Source organism: Lagenorhynchus albirostris, chromosome 2, assembly GCF_949774975.1.
Source record: "Lagenorhynchus albirostris chromosome 2, mLagAlb1.1, whole genome shotgun sequence".
Taxonomy (NCBI): domain Eukaryota; kingdom Metazoa; phylum Chordata; class Mammalia; order Artiodactyla; family Delphinidae; genus Lagenorhynchus; species Lagenorhynchus albirostris.
Genome location: NC_083096.1, coordinates 97,090,028 through 97,110,335, shown reverse-complemented (window position 1 = coordinate 97,110,335; position 20,308 = coordinate 97,090,028). Strand labels below are relative to the sequence as shown.

General features: G+C 42.0%; 1 long non-coding RNA gene across 1 annotated transcript; it reads left to right on the top strand.

Moving 5' to 3' along the window:
- Nucleotides 1–13,982: 13,982 nt before the first annotated feature.
- LOC132514583 (uncharacterized) lies at nt 13,983–19,710 on the top strand. Its single transcript, XR_009538863.1, has 3 exons — nt 13,983–14,045; nt 16,344–16,433; nt 17,329–19,710. It is a non-coding gene; the product is annotated as an uncharacterized LOC132514583 (long non-coding RNA).
- The last annotated feature ends 598 nt before the right edge of the window (nt 19,711–20,308 follow it).

Below are 20,308 nucleotides of genomic sequence, written 5' to 3'. Positions count from 1 at the left end.
AGTTTGCTTTCAGCCTCTGTTCATGGATGGTCAACTCACTCACCAATTACAACTGTGCTATTGCAGCATTTGGAGGTGGTGTGTGGAGCCCTGCCTGTATACTTTTTTATTCTGTGAGGTTTTGCTAAAAATAATGGGTGGCTAGATAAAAAAAAAAAAACCTGATTGGGCATTCACTCTAGAAAAAAGTGAGTGGGTGTGTCTTTGGGAATGAGAAGGAAGATTAATTCTACCTAAAAATGTATAGTTATTTGCTATGAGTTACTTCTCAGCATCCTCTTGAATCGCGGTGGACTTAGTATCAGATCAAAATGATGATTCAGGGTGGTTAAGTGACTGACATTTTAAGGACTAGGGAAGGGAGAGGGATAAAAGAAGGAGAACTTTCAAAAAGACTATACAAACTAAAACTAAAGCATGTTTAAATCTCTTTCCTCTGCTGTTGCCTTTCCCTTTTCCCTCCGATTTCCTTGATTGGCTTGTCCTTAAGGGAAACAGGGAGGATTCCTATTGGGCACCCCTTCTCAGAACAAAGAAAGATCTCCAGGTTCCTGTTTCAGAGGAAGGGGGTAGGGGTGCAGATCCTTTATGGCCTGGAAGAAGTCAAGGCTATTTCCTCAAGTTTCTCTGTTATTTTGAGATGCATGATTCTTTGTCTGAAGCTGCTGTGACCTTTCAGGAAACTTCACTACTGGTGATATCAGAGGCACTTGGAAGAAATAACTTGTTATTGATGGGCATAAGGTGTTAGTAAAGACCAACTTCAATGTGTAATATTTATTAATTGTTAAATTTTAAGAAGTTTTAAGAAAATTTTAAGAGGGGAAGCTGGGAAGAAAATTTTAAGAGAGAATAGCATTGACATATATACACAACCAAATGTAAAATGGTTAGCTGCTGCATAGCACAGGGAGATCAGCCCAATGCTTTGTGATGACCTAGAGGGGTGGGTTAGGGAGGGTGGGAGGGAGGCTCAAGAGGGAGGGGATATGGGGATATATGTATGCATATGGCTGATTCACTTTGTTTGTTGTACAACAGAAACTAACACAACATTGTAAAGCAATTATACTCCAATAAAGATATTAAAAAAATAATAAAGGCAACAGAGAAAAAATACAAATGATTTTTAAAGGAAAATAAAAAGAAAACTTTAAGAAATGATTTGTATAAACAGGGGTATTGTCGAATCACATAACATCTGTATCCATGAGTTTTATTTTTGTACATGTCATTTAATCCAAGGGTCCCTGCAGAATAACATGTGCATTTAGAGCCATCCACGATGTCCAGCCTGAGGTGACAGACGATGGTGCATATATCCGGATGAGACTCTTTACTCATTTTTTTTAACTGAAGTATAGTTGATGTACAATATAAGTTACAGGTGTACAGTATAGTAATCACAATTTTTAAAAGTTATCCTCTTAACACCCTGAGCAGAGAAGTGGTATGTTCAGGGGGATCTGCTTCTGGCCCCTTCGCCAAATCCTCTGCTTTACTTTCTTTGGGAGTGATGCCATAACATCCTGCCAGAAGTGACAGGGGGAGAAATGCAGTCAATATGCTGATCTTCACAAAGAAGCAGTCACCAATCCACTTGGAATAGGGCGTGCGTTCTGCATCACGTTTCTAGTTGTGACCAGGCCTAGCTTTAAAATTTAGCCTTCTTTACCAGGCCCAGGCCTGTCCTTAACCAGAAAACGGGCTTTTGGATTGAAGTGGAGGAACACTAATTGACTGATAGGGGTAAACAGATCCAGACAAGCCCAGGGGAATCAGTAATGAGAAACAAACAGGGATGCATAGCAGATACAAGGGAGGAAATTAAAACAACAACAACAACAACAATTTAGCCTCTCAGTGTGCTTTTTTATACTTTTTCTTTTTAATTCTAATTAGGGTCTCATTCAAAGGACTTAAGGGGCAAGGAGTAGCTTCCCAAAAGAAAAGTTTAGACTTATAAAAAGAGCATTCTTTTCCTATAGGTCAAATAAGCATAATCAGTTCGGGAAAATACTCCCTGGAAACTATGAAAACATAACATATTAGGAAGATCAGCCAATAAGGTGGTCAGAGAGCCTATTGGACCAATCAGGAAATGTGATTCTAATGGCTCTCTGGGCCCTTCTTTTCTAGCAGGGATTACAAACACTCCCTCTCTTTAAAATGTCACCTTCAGGGACATGTTGCCAGCCCTTTCAGTTGTAATCCCCAAAGGAAAAAGGGAGATTTAATAAGAATTGTGGGATGCCAATATTCAGATAAATTTCAACTTCCAGAGACAAATACAACCAAGATTTCCAGCAATTTTAACAATATGCCTGTCATTATAAGCAGGCTTCACTGAATCATGTGGTTTTCAAAATTTAGGAGGCAGGCTAACTCTATAAGAAGAAACTAAATTTATAGAAAACAGAGACTAGAGGTAAAAAAAAAAAAAAATCCCCCAAACCAAAACCTCTGTTATTTGGTTGCTGGGGTAACTTTTCCTGATTGGAATAAGACAGACATGTGATACAAGAACATAGCTGGTTCCTCTGAACACAGTTTTACCATATCTCTTTGTGCTTGAACTTTATGGGAGAGAAGGGACAAAGTTTTCTTTCTCATTGTACAGAGAGAGATGCAATGGAGGTAGTGGAAATAAGACAATTTCGAGTGAGGAAGAGGCACTGATTGCCCTCTTTCTGATAAATTGCAAGCCCGCAGTCAAGGGATGGAACGCTTCTGGCATTCAAGTAGTTAAGAGATTCTGAGGTCAAAGCCACAAACACCAGCGAAGGTATGCACAGGCTTTTCAAAACTCAGAAAGCTTCTTTGAGAGGAGAGCAGGAATTAGAATAAGCTAATGTTGCTTAACTCTTGAAATTGGTTGTTAGTAACTTACCAAGCCCAGGAGATACTCAGCTTCTAGAGGGCATTCCAAACTCAGCCCCATCAAAACAATGGCACGTGTTTAAAAGAACAAAGTCAGACCAGAGCAGAAGAAAGGAGAGAACTCCCAAACCTATGTCTGATACAATTATGAGTTGCAAGCAGAGAGAGGAGGAACCACAAAATTTGTATGTAAATGACAGGGTTTACCAGGGACCTGATACTGGCTCTAAAATGAACTTCTATTTTTTTTTATTTACAAAAGTAATGCATATAGAAAAATTAATAACTACTGATAAAATTTTAAAATAAAAACATCACCTGTATTTTCAATACTCAGAGCTAACTTTATATTTGGATCATAATCACTTAATACATGCTAGCCATTTAAAAAAATAATATATATACTTCCATACATATCTATCTATTGACCTGCATTTTTAAAAATCCTCATTTATTGCTAAACTATTTTCCCATGTTTATAAACATATTTAATAGTTATATTTTATATTCTTTGTCTTACCACAAATATCTGTATGCTTTACAACATAACAAGATAGAATGTAGACCATCTTGGCTGTATCTGGAAACCAACAAACCTTATCTGTAAATGCAATGAAATCCCTCTAGTCAGGAAAGAGATTATAAAAACAACAGAGTCTCAAAGGGAAAAAGTATGTCAGAGATTGAATGTGCACACATTTATTTGAATATATGCAAAGATATGGACTAAAGAAACGAAGATCCAATTTGAGCCCAGACAAGAGAAAGGAGCCCCTCCCTTCCTTGCTACACGACCCCTCCCTCTTCTCCTTCCCCTCCCTCCCTTCTTTGTCGCCCCAGATGTGCTCTTGCTGGCTGGGGTCACTCCAGGATTTCCTGATTATAATGAGGAAACACAGCTGATCAAGCCAATGAGTTTAGATTGAGATCTATCACCTTTTGACCTTTAGCCCCACCCACCCTCTGTTTACCAGTCTGAGAGTTGGCACAGATGACTCTAAATGGAAGAAAAAAGAAAGAAGGCAAAAAAGCAAAGTGACATGTGCCAGCTTTGCAAGCCACACCTTGTTCTCTCTTCCTGTGTAATGATGAGACGCAGAGCCTTGGGCCATTATATTGATAGTTCAGGGTAGGAACAGAGCTGCAGTGTACAAGCAGATTATTTACTTCTCAAAGCAATTATATCTCATTGAGAAAATACAAGACATCAGTTGGAACTTCTTTATTGTCTCACCACCGAATCATTAATTCTGCTCATACCTTTCCCCATCTTCTTTTCTCCTGGTCCTGCTCTTACCAAAGGCCAGTCTCTCCAGTTCTGCCCTGAGACCCACTGCCTCTGCCCACTAGACTTCGATTCCATTTCTTCTCTTAACTCTTCTCCAGCATTCGTCCATCTCTTCCCCCAACTTGCAAACATACTTTCGTAGCTATCAAATGAAAAAGCAAGCACAAATTAAAAAGATGCAAAATCCTCTTTGAACTCTTGTCTCCTTCCAGCTACCATCCCCGCCTATGTTTATGTTCCCTTTTACAGTAAAACTCAAAAAAGTTTTGTGAATATGCTGACTCTCCTGCCCGAACTTCATTTTATCCTTCAACACACTCTAATCTGGCCTCTGTCTCTACTAGCCGCTAGAAGAGCTTTGGTCAAAGTTAACAATGACCTCCAGGCTGACAAGGCAATGGGCATGCTGTGTCTTATACTTGTCAGCCTCTCAGCATCATTCCATATGGTGAACCATTCCATCCTTCTTTCTTGATTTTAGTGACACTTTCTGTTTTATTTTTCTCTTTCTTTTTGTCTTATTTATTTATTTAAATTGAAGTATGGTTGATATTCAATATTATGTTAGTTTCAGGTGTACTAAATAGTGATTTGACATTTGCATACATTAGGAAATGCTCACCACAATAAGTCTAGTATCCAATTGTACCCACACAGAGTTATTACAATATTACTGACCATATTCCTTATGCTGTATATCACATCCCTGTGGCTTACTTATTTTATAATTGGAGGTTTGTACCTCTTAATCCCCTTCACCTATTTTGCACCCTCTACCCTATCCCCTGGGTTTTCTTTTACCATACTGACTGTCTTTTCTCCATCTCTGTCACCAGCTCTCTAGCTAGTTTTTAATAGTTTGACTTAGGGCTAGGTTTTGAGACCTTTTTATTTTACTCTCTGCATTTTCTCCTCAGTGAGCCCATCCACGGCCCAAATTATCATCCACATGCTGATTATGTCTATGATGGAGGCTGTGGTTCACCACCCAGATATTCTCTTCAGGAGTAAGGCACTCATTTCCCCAGCTGAACTGTTGGCAGCTCGCAGTTTATCCCCTCCTTGAGTATTGTCCTCGGCCCAAGATTAAACCCTTTCCCCCAGGACAGCCTGCATCCAATGCTGGTTGAAGCAAGGGTACAAAGGCCATCCGTTCGGGACAACTCTGAAGGGTCATGCCAGTTCCAGAGCTCCTTGTAGAATTGGCAGTTGTCTCTGTCACAACTCCATCACAGTTCAGCTTCTCCTCCTGCCCAGTCATGCTTCCCCTACTTCCATACAGATATGGTTTCCAAGAGCACCTCTGTGGTAGACACTGTGATGCACCACCCAAATGCCCATTCAGGAATGGAGGACTTAATCACTACGACTTCTGGGAATGCACTGGCAAACATATAAGTCCTCTTCCGGGCAGCTCACATCCAATGACTAATCAACATAGGGACAAAAAGGCTTGACGCTCTCACCCCAGCTTGGGATGGCACTGAAGGGTCATCCTAATTAAGAAGCCCCCTAGGGAAGGGGAAAGGGAGTATCTCAACATTGCAAGGAACACGGAGTCTGAGTTGATATCCAGAGATCCAGTGTCATCCTGGTCCTTCCCATTAGAGTAGAGATTTATAAGGGCAGGGAAAAAAAAAAAAACAAATTCTTGGCTAAGTTCCAGTGACAGGGGATACACTAGGTCCCCAGACCTACCTGGTGATCATTTCTCAAACTCCTAAGTGCATAACTAGAATTGACATATTTGCAGTTAGAGGAACCCCCGTACTGGATCATTGGCCTGCAGGGAAAGAAATATCAGAGTGAAGAAGACCAAGCGGAAATCTCTGAAACTGCCCTAGCCCTCCCCAGCCAAGATAGCAAACAACGGAAAATTGCATCCTGGGAGTAGAGGGATAGTAGAGATTCATGCTACCATTAAAGACCTAAAGGAGGGCTTCCCTGGTGGCGCAGTGGTTGAGAGTCCACCTGCCGATGCAGGGGACACGGGTTCGTGCCCCGGTCCGGGAGGATCCCACATGCCGTGGAGCGGCTGGGCCCGTGAGCCATGGCCGCTTAGCCTGCGCATCCGGAGCCTGTGCTACGCAACGGGAGAGGCCACAACAGTGAGAGGCCTGCGTACCGCAAAAAAAAATGACCTAAATGATGCAGGGGTGATAGTCACTACTCACTATCATATCTTCATTTAAGTCACCTGCAAAAACTGGATGGTTTTGGAGGGTGACTTGTAGAAAACTACAAGCTCAAACAAGTGATATCCCTGATTGCAGCTACTGGGCTGGATGAGGTTTTATTGCTAGATAAATATGACAAAATAGGTTAATAAGACCTTAGGTACATGGTCTATGGTAATTAATTTAGGAAATGTGCTTTTTAAAATTCCAATTAGAAAGAGGATCAGAATCAGTTTTTACTCATGTGACATAAATAATATTCAGTTGCAGCTTTAACTCAGGACTATGTTGACTCTCTTCCTTCTGAAGTTATATAGTCTGAAGATATTTGCATCATCTTGAAATCCCACTGAAAATGACATGGATTCATTCTGTCAATAATGTCATGCTGATTGAAGAGTTTGCTAGAAGACTTCATAAGATACATGCAAGATAAATATGTACTATGATGATTCAGGGACCTGACACTTTGGTGACATTTTTATGGATCCGGTGATCAGGAGAGGGCTGGGCTATCCCCTCCAAAGTAAAAGACACATCTTGCACCTACTACCACAGAGGAGGAAGCACAGTACCTTCTTTGGGTTCTGGGGACACAGTAGGCATGTTTGGGTTCTGGGAACAGTACATTATACACCTAGGAATACCCTTAGCTTTGTGTGGGGCCCAGAGCAGGAAAGAGCTCTGCAGTAGGTCAAAGCTATGGCGCAAGAAGGCCTGTCATTTGGACTAAATGGCTGACACATAATTACATTGGAAATGTCAGTTGTGGGGCTCACCAAATCATAAACTGGGGCCAACCCAGCAGCAGTCGGTCAAAATGGTTCATCTGCAATCATACCAGAGTATGACCAGAGGGCATGAGTACACTGCATGTCACTCTCTAGAGCTGCACCATGCTCTTCCTTCAGCTCACACCTATGGCCATATTAGGGATCTCTGATCAGCTGAGGGAGGATGAAAAAGCCTGAGCTTGGTTTGTCAACAATTGGTCTTGGTACATGTGTGCAAGCTAAAAATAAACAACAGTTGCATTATTGCTACAATCAGGGTTGCCCTTGAAAGATAGTGGGGAGGGAAAATTTTCCCAATGGAAAGAGCTGTTAGAGATACACCAAGTAATCCACATTGTATGAAAGAAAAAGTGGCACAGATAGCTTCAAGGATGAGCTCTGTCATATACTTAAAGTAGAAATAACACAAATCTAACACAAACTTCTTTAAAATATAGTTTGATTAATAGATACAGTGAGGACTTCCCTGGTGGTGCAGTGGTTAAGAATCTGCCTGCCAATGCAGGGGACACAGTTTCGAGCCCTGGTCCAGGAAGATCCCACATGCCTTGGAGCAACTAAGCCTGTGCGCCTCAACTGCTGAGCCTGCACTCTAGAGCCCACGAGCCACAACTACTGAGCCCGTATGCCACAACTACTGAAGCCCGCACCCTTAGAGCCTGTGCTTCCCAACAAGAGAAGCCACCACAATAAGAAGCCCGCGCACCGCAATGAAGACTCGCCCCCTCTCACAGCAACTAGAGAAAGCCCGCACGCAGCAACAAAGACCCAATGCAGCCAAAAATAAAATAAATTAAAAGAATAAAATAAAATAAAACATATATTTGAGTTAAAAAAATAGATACAATGAAATTCCAGTCAAAATTTAAATAGATGTTTTTTGTAAATTTAAAAATTCATATGGAAATGCATGTTGAATAACCAAAAGAAACTTGACAAAGAGAGAACAAATACATTATCTGATGTCAAAACTTATTATACAACTACAATAATAAACACACTGTGATATTGAAACCAGGTGGGGCCTTGTGGGGCTCCCAGGCACATGGAGGTCATTTTTTGCCGCACTCAGCCCCCCTCCCCATTCCTTGTAGGCAAGACTCCAGCCTCCATGACCTTCCCTGAATTCCAAAGGGAAGATTGTTTATCAGGGGAGGAGCAGCCAAGAAACCACCTGAAATTTACAAGCAGCTCATGCAGCTCAATAACAAAAATACAAACAACCCAATCCAAAAAAAGGCAGAAGACCTAAATAGACATTTCTCCAAAGAAGATATACAGACTGCCAATAAACACATGAAAGAATGCTCAATATAATTAATCAATAGAGAAATGCAAATCAAAACTACAATGAGATATCATCTCACACCAGTCAGAATGGCCATCATCAAAAAATCTAGAAACAATAAATGCTGGAGAGGGTGTGGAGAAAAGGGAACACTCTTGCATTGTTGGTGGTGAATTGGTACAGCCACTATGGAGAACAGTATGGAGGTTCCTTAAAAAACTACAAATAGAACTACCATATAACCCAGCAATCCCACTACTGGGCCTATACCCTGAGAAAACCAAAATTCAAAAAGAGTCATGTACCAAATGTTCATTGCAGCTCTATTTACAATAGCCCGGAGATGGAAACAACCTAAGTGCCCATCATCGGATGAAGGGAGAAAGAAGATGTGGCACATATATATAATGGAATATTACTCAGCCATAAAAAGAAACGAATTTGAGCTATTTGTAATGAGGTGGATAGACCTAGAGTCTGTCATACAGAGTGAAGTAAGTCAGAAACAGAAAGACAAATACCGTATGCTAAAACATATATATGGAATTTAAGAAAAAAAATGTCATGAAGAACCTAGGGGTAAGACAGGAATAAAGACATAGACCTACTAGAGAATGGACTTGAGGATATGGGGAGGGGGAAGGGTAAGCTGTGACAAAGCGAGAGAGTGGCATGGACATATATACACTACCAAACGTAAGGTAGATAGCTAGTGGGAAGCAGCCGCATGGCACAGGGAGATCAGCTCGGTGCTTTGTGACCACCTAGAGGGGTGGGATAGGGAGGGTGGGAGGGAGGGAGATGCAAGAGGGAAGAGATATGGGAACATATGTATATGTATAACTGATTCACTTTGTTATGCAGCAGAAACTAGCACACCATTGTAAAGCAATTATACTCCAATAAAGATGTGAAAAACTAAAAATTTTAAAACAAAACAAAAACAACAACAAAAAAAGCATACAGTATCAATAAATACAGTACAGTACTCTAAATGTAAAAAAAAAAAGAAACCACCTGAGGCAAGATTAAAGGGACCAGAGAAGCTCAACAAGATTAGGATACTGACCATGTGAGATGAGATTAAAGGAGTACAGACCCTGCACACACCTTAATCTTGTCAGAGACCCCACCCTTGAACCACTGCTATAAAACCCTTCATCACCATCCTCTGGGGTTGGGACAATTAGTTTTCCGAAGCAGGAGCCTGCTGTGTCCCCCTTTGCCTGGCAAAGCAATAAAGCTATTTTTTCTACTTTACCCAAAACTCTGTCTCTGAGATCCTATTCTGTACCAGTGCAGAGCCTTTGACATCAGTATCAACATAAGTATAGAAAAACAGATCAGTAGAGTAGAAAAGAGTTCAGAAATACTCCTACACATATATGTTTACTAGAATTTCAAAAAAAAAAAGCACCAAGGCAATTTTAATGGGAAAGGGAAAGTCTTTTCAACAACCATGAGGGAAAAACTAAACGTGTGGGGTTGGAAGGGGATGAACTTGTTCTCTATCTCATACCACACAGAAACATTAATTCAGGGTGAATCAAAGACCTAAAATGTAAAACTAATCAAATCAAAGACCTAAATGTAAAACTAAAAGTATAACGCTTCCAGAAGTACATAATAAGCATAGTAAGCTTTGTGACTTTGGGGCAGGCAAATATTTGGGCAAAAAGCACTAAACATAAAAGGGAAAACCTCTGTTCATTAAAAGACATAAGGAGCTCAGCTTCACTAGTCACCAGGTAGATGCAAACTAAAACCACAAAGAAATATCATTTCACATCCAACAGAGTAGCTAAAAGATAATGACAATACCAAATGTTGAAGATGACATGGAGCAACTGGAACTCTCATACATTTGCAGTAAGGGTGCAAAATGTTACAATCATTTTGGAAAACTCTGCCAGTTTCTCATAAAATTAAACATACATCTACCCTATGACTTAACAAAGTTAATCCTAGATATTTATCCAGAAGAAATAAAAACTTATATCCACAAAAAGATTGTATAAGAAGGTTTATAGCAATCTTATATATAATATCTAAAAAAGGAGAATCCACACAAATGTTCAGCAACAAGGGAATGGATAAACAAATTCTGACTCATGGAACAGATGGTGATGCATGAAACACTAATCAGCAATGAAAAGGAAGAAACCACTGTCTCAACACTGAAACAACACGATGAATTAAATGAATAAATTAAATGAATTAAAATAGGATTATGTTGAGTGACAGAAACCAGATATAAAGAGTAAATACTCTATGATTCTATTTGTATGAAGCTCTAAAACAGGCTTAAGTAGTAAATTTGTAATAAGAAACTGGATAAATATTTGCCTCTGAAGGAAGTGAGATGGGGTCGGAATCGACGTAAAGGACCAGGAGGGAACTTTCTGGGATTATGAAAATGTTTTGCACGGTGTTAACATGGGAATAGACAATTGTCAAAACTCATCTAACTGAACATAAAAGACCTGTATATTTTATTGTATTTAATTTATATATATATATATGTATGTGTGTATATATATATATATATAAAAGTATTAGCTACTGATACATGCAACAACATGAAAGAATCTCAAAAACATGTTCAGCAAAAGAAGCCAGACACCAAAAAGTACATTTTGCATGAATTTACTCATATGAAGTTTTACCATGTGCAAAACTAATTTATGATGATAGAAATCAAAACAGTAGTTGCTTATGGAGGGTGAGGCTTGGCTGGAAGAGATTTTCAGGGGTGATGGAAAATTTCTGTCTTGATTGTGGTGTTGGTGACGTGGTATAAACATTTATCAGAAATCATCAAATTGTATACTTATGATGCATGCATTTTTTTTAAGATTTTTTTTTTTTGATGTGGACCATTTTTAAAGTCTTTACTGAATTTGTTACAGTATTGCTTCTGTTGTATGTTTTGGTTTTTTGGCCACGAGGCATGTGGGATCTTAGCTCCCCGACCAGGGATTGAACCCATACCCCCTGCATTGGAAGGTGAAGTCTTAGCCACTGGACTGCCAAGGAAGTCCCACATGCATTTTAATATGTGTAAATTTTCACTAAATATAAGAATTTTATTTGCATCCATCCAAACTGACAAAAATGATCTGTTTTTGGCAAGGATGTAGGTAAATTAGCAATCCCATACTTTCCTACAGGAAATGGAAGAGGTATTAGGCTTTTGAACAAGCAATCTGTCACTGTATCTATTAGAAAATAACACTATGTCCTCTAGTCTAGTGAAACCACTCCTAGGAATCTATCTCACAGAGATGAAAGCTTCAGAATGTAAGGACATTTGAATAGTAATGCTTACTGAGGCAGTGTTAATAATAGCAAAGGGGCTGCAAACAAATGAATGTCCATCAATTAGGGAATAGCTGAATGAATTATGGTGCGTCTGCCTCCATGGACCATGATATAGTCATTAAAATGGTGAATTAGACTTGTACCAGTTATCTTGAAAGGATTTCTACAGGTTAGTGTTGGTTGAGAAAAACATGCATATAATGTGATTTAATTTTCACAAGACAAAGAGAAAAGCATGCCATATTGATGTATATGTCCATAAATCTAATGTGTACCTCTTTAGGCCAGTATGGTAGGAAGCTCAACTGCTCACATGAGTTACCTTAGGCAGGACAAGTTACTAATATGAGTGGAGGAGGAGAAAGAAGAAAGAGTCAAGAAGAAAGCAAAAGGACTTCATTAAAAGAAAAGCATGCTTTTGCTATTGCATCTCTGCCTTTATTTGAAGATATATTTGTATTGATATATGAGTAATGACATCTATTAATCTTTGTTTATTCATTTACTTAACATATATTACTATATACCAAGCACTATATTAAGTGCTTTCAAATAATAACTAATTTAATCCTAAGAATAACACGCTGAGGCAGGTATTGTTAGTTTCTGCATTTTAAAGATAAAGAAGCTGAGGCGCAGAGAGGTTGCCCACATAGCTAGTAAGGTCAGGTCAGGATTTGAACACAGGCCTCCCGGTTTCAGAGTCTATGCTTCTAACTACCACACTGTGCTTCCTCTCTTTTTAATAAAAAGCAAATCAACTATCACTCTACTGCTTGACAATCTCCAATAGCTTGCCATGGCATTTAGGAGACAATTCTAATTCTTTTTTCTTTTGTTTGTTTGTTGTTTTGCGGTATGCGGGCCTCTCACTGTCGTGGCCTCTCCCGTTGCAGAGTACAGGCTCCGGATGCGCGGGCTCAGCGGCTATGGCTCACAGGCCCAGCCGCTCCGCTGCATGTGGGATCTTCCCGGACCAGGGCACGAACCCGTGTCCCCTGCATCGGCAGGCGGACTCTCAACCACTGTGCCACCAGGGAAGCCCTCTAATTCTTTTGATGGCCTTTAAGAACCTTTGTGATCTGGTCCCTGCCAAATTCTCCATAGACACCCAGCACACTAACCCCCGTCTCTTCTTTGATAGGCTGTTCCAGTCATGCTCTTCCCTCACGTCTTCCTCAGGTCACCTCTGGCTGGCTCTGACACACCCTTCAGATCTCACTGTATTGTCCCTTTCTTGAGGGGCCTTCTCTGACCACCTATCTATGAGGTCTCCTCTATACTTCTCTCCCATAAAATTCCATTCATCTTTCTTATTGCCTCTTTCTAATAACAGGTTATTTTTGTTGATTATTTGCTTACAGTTGATCCGCCTCCTCTGTGGAGTGTGAGCTCCACTGGGGGCCTCCATTGTATCTCCACATAGTGCAGTACTTGGTTAACAGTGGGTCCTCAGACGCATTTGTTAAATGAATAAATAAATGAATGAAAGGCATTCATTTATTTATGCTGAAAGATAAGCATGAGCTTGATTCTAGAATCACATAGACCAGGGTTTGACTTAAACCTCTGATTTTAGGAGACTTGTGAACCTTCATCTGTGTAAAGGAGATGGTAATAGTATCTACCTCAGAGAGTTGTTGTGAGGATTAAAAGAGATAACCTATCTACCAGGCACGTTGTAAACCCTCAAGGCATCAGAGCTGTCATTGTTACCATGATCATTGTTATCACTCTCAGGCAGCATCACAGGTCATTCTCCAGGCTGTGGGTTAACAGCCCTTGGGTCACATTCTATCCCTGTTTTAACAGCTCAGGTTGGCAGTGAGGGAAAGCCTGGGGGGAGACCTTCTAGCTGAGCCTGCGGGTGGGCCAGGCACGCAGAGTCAGGCCCACAGTCTTGCTCAAAGCCAGCAGCACTTCCCGTAGAGCCTCTTCCCCTTTATCCCTTGCTTGTCTCAGCCTTTCTCCCAGTCTCTTCCCTTCCCTTGTGCGGCTCTTCATATTGGCCAAATTTAGCCAGTCCTTTGTTTAGTTCCCTTTCTGCCACTGGAAAGCATCTTTGGGAGTTTAAGGGATTCTGTCTCCTCAGTGAAGAGGCTATACTTAGCAGAGACAGGTATTTGATGTTGTGTTGAGATAGGTTAACCAGACTTCTAAGGAAACTCATAGTGGCTTAATCATAGCACAGGGCTGATACCCTCTTGTTTTCTCTTCTTGGGTCACAGGAAACCCTGACTACTCCACCCTTCCCAGCGGTTATCGGCAGCAAACACAGATGTGGATTAATATGTAGGGTAAGTACAGAAGACAGATGGAAAAGAAGATGCAAGTAGGGGTTAAAATTTCTTCATCAGTGGAAAAGCATTGGAAATGGAAAATAAGAGAGGAAGGGTAGGAAGCCTTGGTTGCTTTATGTTTATTCAAAGTGAGAGGGCAGAAGCTATTGCTTCTCTAGGGATCAGATGGAGAAAACTTCCTGGAAAATTACTGAATTATCTAGGCTCATGTCTGCCAACTCCTAAATGACTTCCTGCTTCCAGCCCTCCTGAACTAACTTGTAGTTAACTGAGCATTTTTTCTTGAGTGTGTAATACTGTTCTCTCTTCCTGGAATGGCTTTATTCCCTGTTTCCCTAATGGCCTCGAGTACTCCTACCCTTTGTAACTGTTCCATCACTAACTTCAGTCCCGAGTACGGTGCCTGACACACTTACTATAGGCATCTTGTAAATGCTTGTTGAATGAATGATGGATATTCAGAAGCTTCTTGATGCATACAGAGATTGTAAACAGGTGAAAAATGTAAATGTTGGCTGCATACAAAGGCTGTCCTACAATGGGGCTGAGTCTTGAGACTTAATTATCCTGAAAGGTGATATAAGCTAAGAAAGGAAATATGTCAAAGTAAAGGTTAGACACGGTCTTGGAGCATAGCTGCAACCTGGGTGACAGAAGGGAGCTTGAGCTGGCAGAAGCTTGGGCGGGGAGTGGGGGTGGTGGTGGTGGCAGTGACTGGAGGTTGTGCCCTGCCCAAAAGTCTGGCAGAGGGTAAGAAGGTGGGGCTGACATTCAGCTCCCTCTCAACTAGCCAAGAGGTCGAGCTGTGTACCGTGGAGAGGGGCTGTGACAGCTCTGAGGATGGGACACCTTGTTCTAAATGACCTCTTGGAGGAGTGAGTTTTTGTGAATTGCACAAAGTCCCAAGCTAGCATTGGCCCTGGAAGGGCCACATTTTGATACTTTTAATGCTGATGTTGTAAAGAAACCCTTGCTCTTTTTTACATAAGTGTCACCACTAGAAACAGTACTGAACCACAGACTCTCCTGGGGTAACAACATTTTTTTTTCTCTCTCTCTTTCTCTGTTATTGATGTACAGAAGCCTACTTGGTGAGTAAAGGAAAAGGGAAAGATTTTCCATAATGAGCTATGTAGCTACGCTCCACAAATCCCTTCTCTCTCATCCTTCCATGATGGTTAAGTGTTAAAAGCATCACCTGAAGAAGTTCTTGGGCTCTCACTGGAGATATTTAAAAGGAGCACAGATTGTCATCTTTTCTGAGATGCTTTCAGTGAGCCTAGGCTTGACTTTAAAGGGATATACTGACCACTTCATATCTCTTACAACCCTGTATTATTATCTGATTCTAGGATTTCAAATTTACATGTACTGAATATTCATATATGCAATCAGCTTTGATTATTCTGGGACAGAGTATGCATATTGACAGGGTTAGTGGCCCATTCACAATCACTATTTTTTTTTTTTTGCATACGCGGGCCTCTCACTGTTGTGGCCTCTCCCGTTGCAGAGCACAGGCTCTGTACGCGCAGGCTCAGCGGCCATGGCTCACGGGCCCAGCCGCTCCGAGGCATGTGGGATCCTCCCGGACCGGGGCACGAACCCGTGTCCCCTGCATCGGCAGGCGGACTCTCAACCACTGTGCCACCAGGGAAGCCCCACAATCACTTTTGATTTCAAGTTCTTATTAAGATAATCACAGACTCTGCTTAATTAATCCCTTCTTTGAAATTATTACTATTGGTGTTTATTCCTACATGGGAGTGAATGCAAGGATGCTTTTCTCATGCAAAGCAGTGTTCCCCCCTACCCTTTCCTCTGAGTGTCATTTCAGGAAAAAGGAAGGCAAATAAGACCTTTATATATTAGTCTGAAGGGGATGCTGTTTATGAGAGACAAATGATGCAGTGGAAAGAAAACAGTCTAAGTAGGTGTCATTCATTTACCAAATATTTATTGAGTGCAACTATTATAGTACTGGGTTAGGTGCCCTGGGTTCAAATCCTAGCTCAGTCACTTACTAACTATGTGACCTAGGGTGACTAAGTATCCAGTTTGCTCAGGACTGTCCAGGTTTTAATGCTGGAAGTTCTGCACATCAGGAAACCTCTTAATCCTGGGCATTCTGGGACAGTTGGTCATCCTGACTAAGTCACTTGCACTTATCTGTAAAATAGGGAAGTTGATTCTTTTCTATATCATGACTTTGATGTGAGGGTCAAATGAGATAATGTGAAAGATCTTTGTGAGTTGTTAATTGCCATATAAACATAAGGTACTCTTTTACCTCAGGAAACAAGAAAAATCTCAAATAAACAACCTAAACCTACACCTAAAGCAACTAAGGAAAGAAGAACAAACAAAACCCAAAGTTAGTAGAAGGTAAGAAATCATAAAGCAGAAATAAATGAAATAGAGACGAACAATAGAAAAGTTCAATGAAACTGAAAGCTGGTTCTTTGAAAAGATAAACAAAATTTATAAACCTTTAGCCAGACTCGTCAAGAAAAAAGGGGAGAGGGCTCAAATCAATAAAATTAGAAATGAAAGAGGAGAAGTGACAATGGACACCAGAGAAATACAAAGGATCATATGAGATTACTATAAGCATACTTTTTTCATCCCAGGTACATGTAGTGATGGGCTTGGATCTAGAATTGGATTGTCACACTGGAGGTGAGGCAGGTACTGAGGGGTGGGTGGAACCCCAGACTCATCAGGTACTGGGATAAGTTTCCATCTGACCACAAAGTTTGGTGCCCAAGGGGGATGGCAATACGACATTAAAGTCCCATAGGCAAATGGTAAAGAGGTCCAAACCAAGTGGCAATGGGCTCTGGTGGTTTTCCAGTGCATCTATCTGCAAGTAGGTATCAGGGCAACGGCCATGGGGCAGGGCGTTTGGGAATCTCTGTGGGCGGGGATTGGCCAGAGTTGTCCAGGTGGCCTAGTGGAGGGACCTGGGGTATTGGGTGGGTACCTACAACATGAATGGGAACAAACAGGCACCAAAGCAGAGCCCTGTTATCAGACCAAGACCCAAGGTTGGGGATGGACACAGGATAGCCAGCGTGACTCATAGGCTGGGGCCGCGGAATGTGGGACTGAGGCTGGAGTAGGAAGGAATATGGGGTAGAAAAATGGACTTTACAACTCTGCTGGGGACAGAGCTCTTCAGGATTTTACTACCTTTTTACAGAGTTTGATATTCCAGACTAGCCAACTTACATACTTCGAACTCTGTCTTTATTCACACTATTCTTTTTTTTTTTTACAGCCTTCTCATCACCTTTGAGCATATTTTTTATGATCTTCAACACATTTTCAACAAGTGCTTATCCTGCGCCAGATCTTGGGAATGGTTAACAAACGCCTGCTGTGTCATGTATGCTGTGTCACAGCACAAATGTATGCTGTGTCATGGGAATCGTGTCCCTCTGAGGCCGGTATTATTCCCTCCGTTTTACTGACAGGGAAATGAGGTTCAGAGAGGTTAGCTAAATAGCATAAGTTTACACTGTACATCAGGATGTTGGCATTTGAACTCAGTTCTGCTTTACTCAAAGCCATGGTCAATTCCACTCTGGGATCTGGCATCTCAGTTTGAGCCCTCAGAGACTCAATTCATGTACCATTCTTTCAGCACGTCATCCCTTCCACACCTTGGGTTACTGGTTCTTCTTAGAATCATACCTTGTCTCCCTCCCTTTCCTAACCTACCATGACTACAAGCTTCTCACTGACCCAAATCACCATCGGGGGCTTCCCTGGTGGCGCAGTGGTTGAGAGTCCGCCTGCCGATGCAGGGGACACGGGTTCGTGCCCCGGTCCGGGAAGATCCCACATGCCGCGGAGCGGCTGGGCCCGTGAGCCATGGCCGCTGAGCCTGCGCGTCCGGAGCCTGTGCTCCACAACGGGAGAGGCCGCAACAGCGAGAGACCCGCGTACCGCAAAAAAAAGAAAAAAAAAAAAAATCACCATCGGTTCAGAAAGTACTTTGATTCAGTGCCGCTTACATCCCTGGTCTGCGAACTGCTTGTGACGGGTCCACAAAGATAAGGCACTTGGGCCAGAATGTAAATCAACGATGTCACTAGGCACACTTTTTAGTTCAACTGACACTTTCAAAAATTTTTCCTAAAGCAAGACTTTCTTGAAGTAAGAACTGCCTTGGGTTTACTTTCTGGCACTAGTTCCTTATCTCATAGCAGATCAGTAAAAACGGTGGGAAGATGGACGTTGATCCAGAAGTTGGCCCTGGTCCAAGGACAACAGTTTGAGTAATGCTGCTTAGGTTAAGATCACGTCTCCTTTTCCCTCGCCGCTGTCAACTTTGGATTATTGCAACAGTGCCAGGTGGTCTCCTGTTGTTTCCAAATCTGTTTGTGACACTTGCCTACTTAAAACCCTTCAGTGGTTCCCACCGTCTCCTGATAAAGTCCGAACTTCACTCCAAAGGTTCTTTGTGACCTGCCTCGGAGTGCCCTCACCAGGTTTCTCTCTCTCTCTCCCTTGCTCCCTGGACTCTTGCTTTACTGGATGGTCTGTAGTTCCCCAAGATGGGCCGTGTGCTTACCTCACAATTTTGTCAATGTTGCTCTGTCTGCCCCTGTTGCCCTCCCTTCCCTTCTTTCCCCTGTCACCCAGGCACATGTGTGACAATAGCCACAAGGAACTTCAAAGAGAATGTGGGAATAGGGGTGGTATTGGAGAGATTTTGTTTCAACTTTAAGATTTGAATAGGTGGAGAGGGACAGGGAAGGCAGGCAATGCTGGGCATATGCAGGCTGGATTAAGGAGACATTCTAGAATGCTGTCGTCAAACAGAAGGTGATAATTGCCTGAGAGTTGGGCAAGGAAATTTAGGAAATGGAGCAGAGATAGGGCCTCCAGAAAAACTAGATCCTCACTGTGGATACCTCACAGGAAGAGGGATTAGATTTTGTAAAAAGGTAATGCTACGTGGTGAACAAAGACAGTTCCTACAGAGAAACTCCCCTGGGGTGCTGTGAAAGTGGCCAAACAGCTCAGAAGGAGGACTTCTCATCTTTGGCTGTCAAAGTACTCATAACTCTGAAAGGCCTTAAAGCAAGGAATGGCTACTGGCAGCCAGAGGAATGGTGATGTGCTTGGCCAGCTGGTAGAGGAAGCAGTTAGACTGTACACAGTCCCTCCTCCCACACACCCGGAAGGTGGCAGCTGTGGATGGAGGATTCAGGGGCTGAAGAGACCTGGCTTCTCTCCCTCAGCCAGGGCACACAGGGCAGGCAGGGCAGGCAAGGGCCACAGTTTCTCCCTGGCCTCTCTTAGCCTCTGATAAGCAAAACCTTCATTGGGAGGAGATCATTCCCCCTTTTCACTGACTCTGAGTGAAATGTGTGTCCTGTTCCCACTTCCAGGAGGCTAAGATTTATGAAAATCTGCAAATTGCTTCCTTTAAGAAAACGTTATATAAAAGGATTAGCTTCGTAGCAGGTGTTTTAGTCTGATGCTGGTTCTAGAAAGACATGAATAGGAGTTTGCCCATTTTATGTTATCCAAACGCTCCTTAAAGATTAACCGTATGCTAACACATATATATGGAATTTAAGAAAAAAAAATGTCATGAAGAACCTAGGGGTAAGACAGGAATAAAGACACAGACCTACTAGAGAATGGACTTGAGGATATGGGGAGGGGGAAGGGTAAGCTGTGACAAAGCGAGAGAGAGGCATGGACATATGTACACTACCAAACGTAAGGTAGATAGCTAGTGGGAAGCAGCTGCATAGCACAGGGAGATCAGCTCGGTGCTTTGTGACCACTTAGAGGGGTGGGATAGGGAGGGTGGGAGGGAGGGAGATGCAAGAGGGAAGAGATATGGGAACATATGTATATGTATAACTGATTCACTTTGTTATGCAGCAGAAACTAACACACCATTGTAAAGCAATTATACTCCAATAAAGATGTAAAAACAAAAAATCTTAAGCCCACACCATTAGGTTAAAAAAAAAAAAGATTAACTCATTCATCCTCACTGCCTGCTTGTGAAGATTGTTATCCTTTTCCCTCAGCCCTGGAATCGAGACAAAGTGTGGTGTCCAGGGTCCTTGCCTGAGGCTACACAGCTGGTGGATGCAGAAATGAGGGCTCTGCTGGCCGGCTGGCAGGCAGGCTTCCTCTCTCAGGGAAGGAGATGCCTTGGGCCTCTGTCGAGGTAGCTGGCGCAGACTGAAGAGAGCTACTAGAAGCCCCGAGCTTCGGGAAGACAAAAA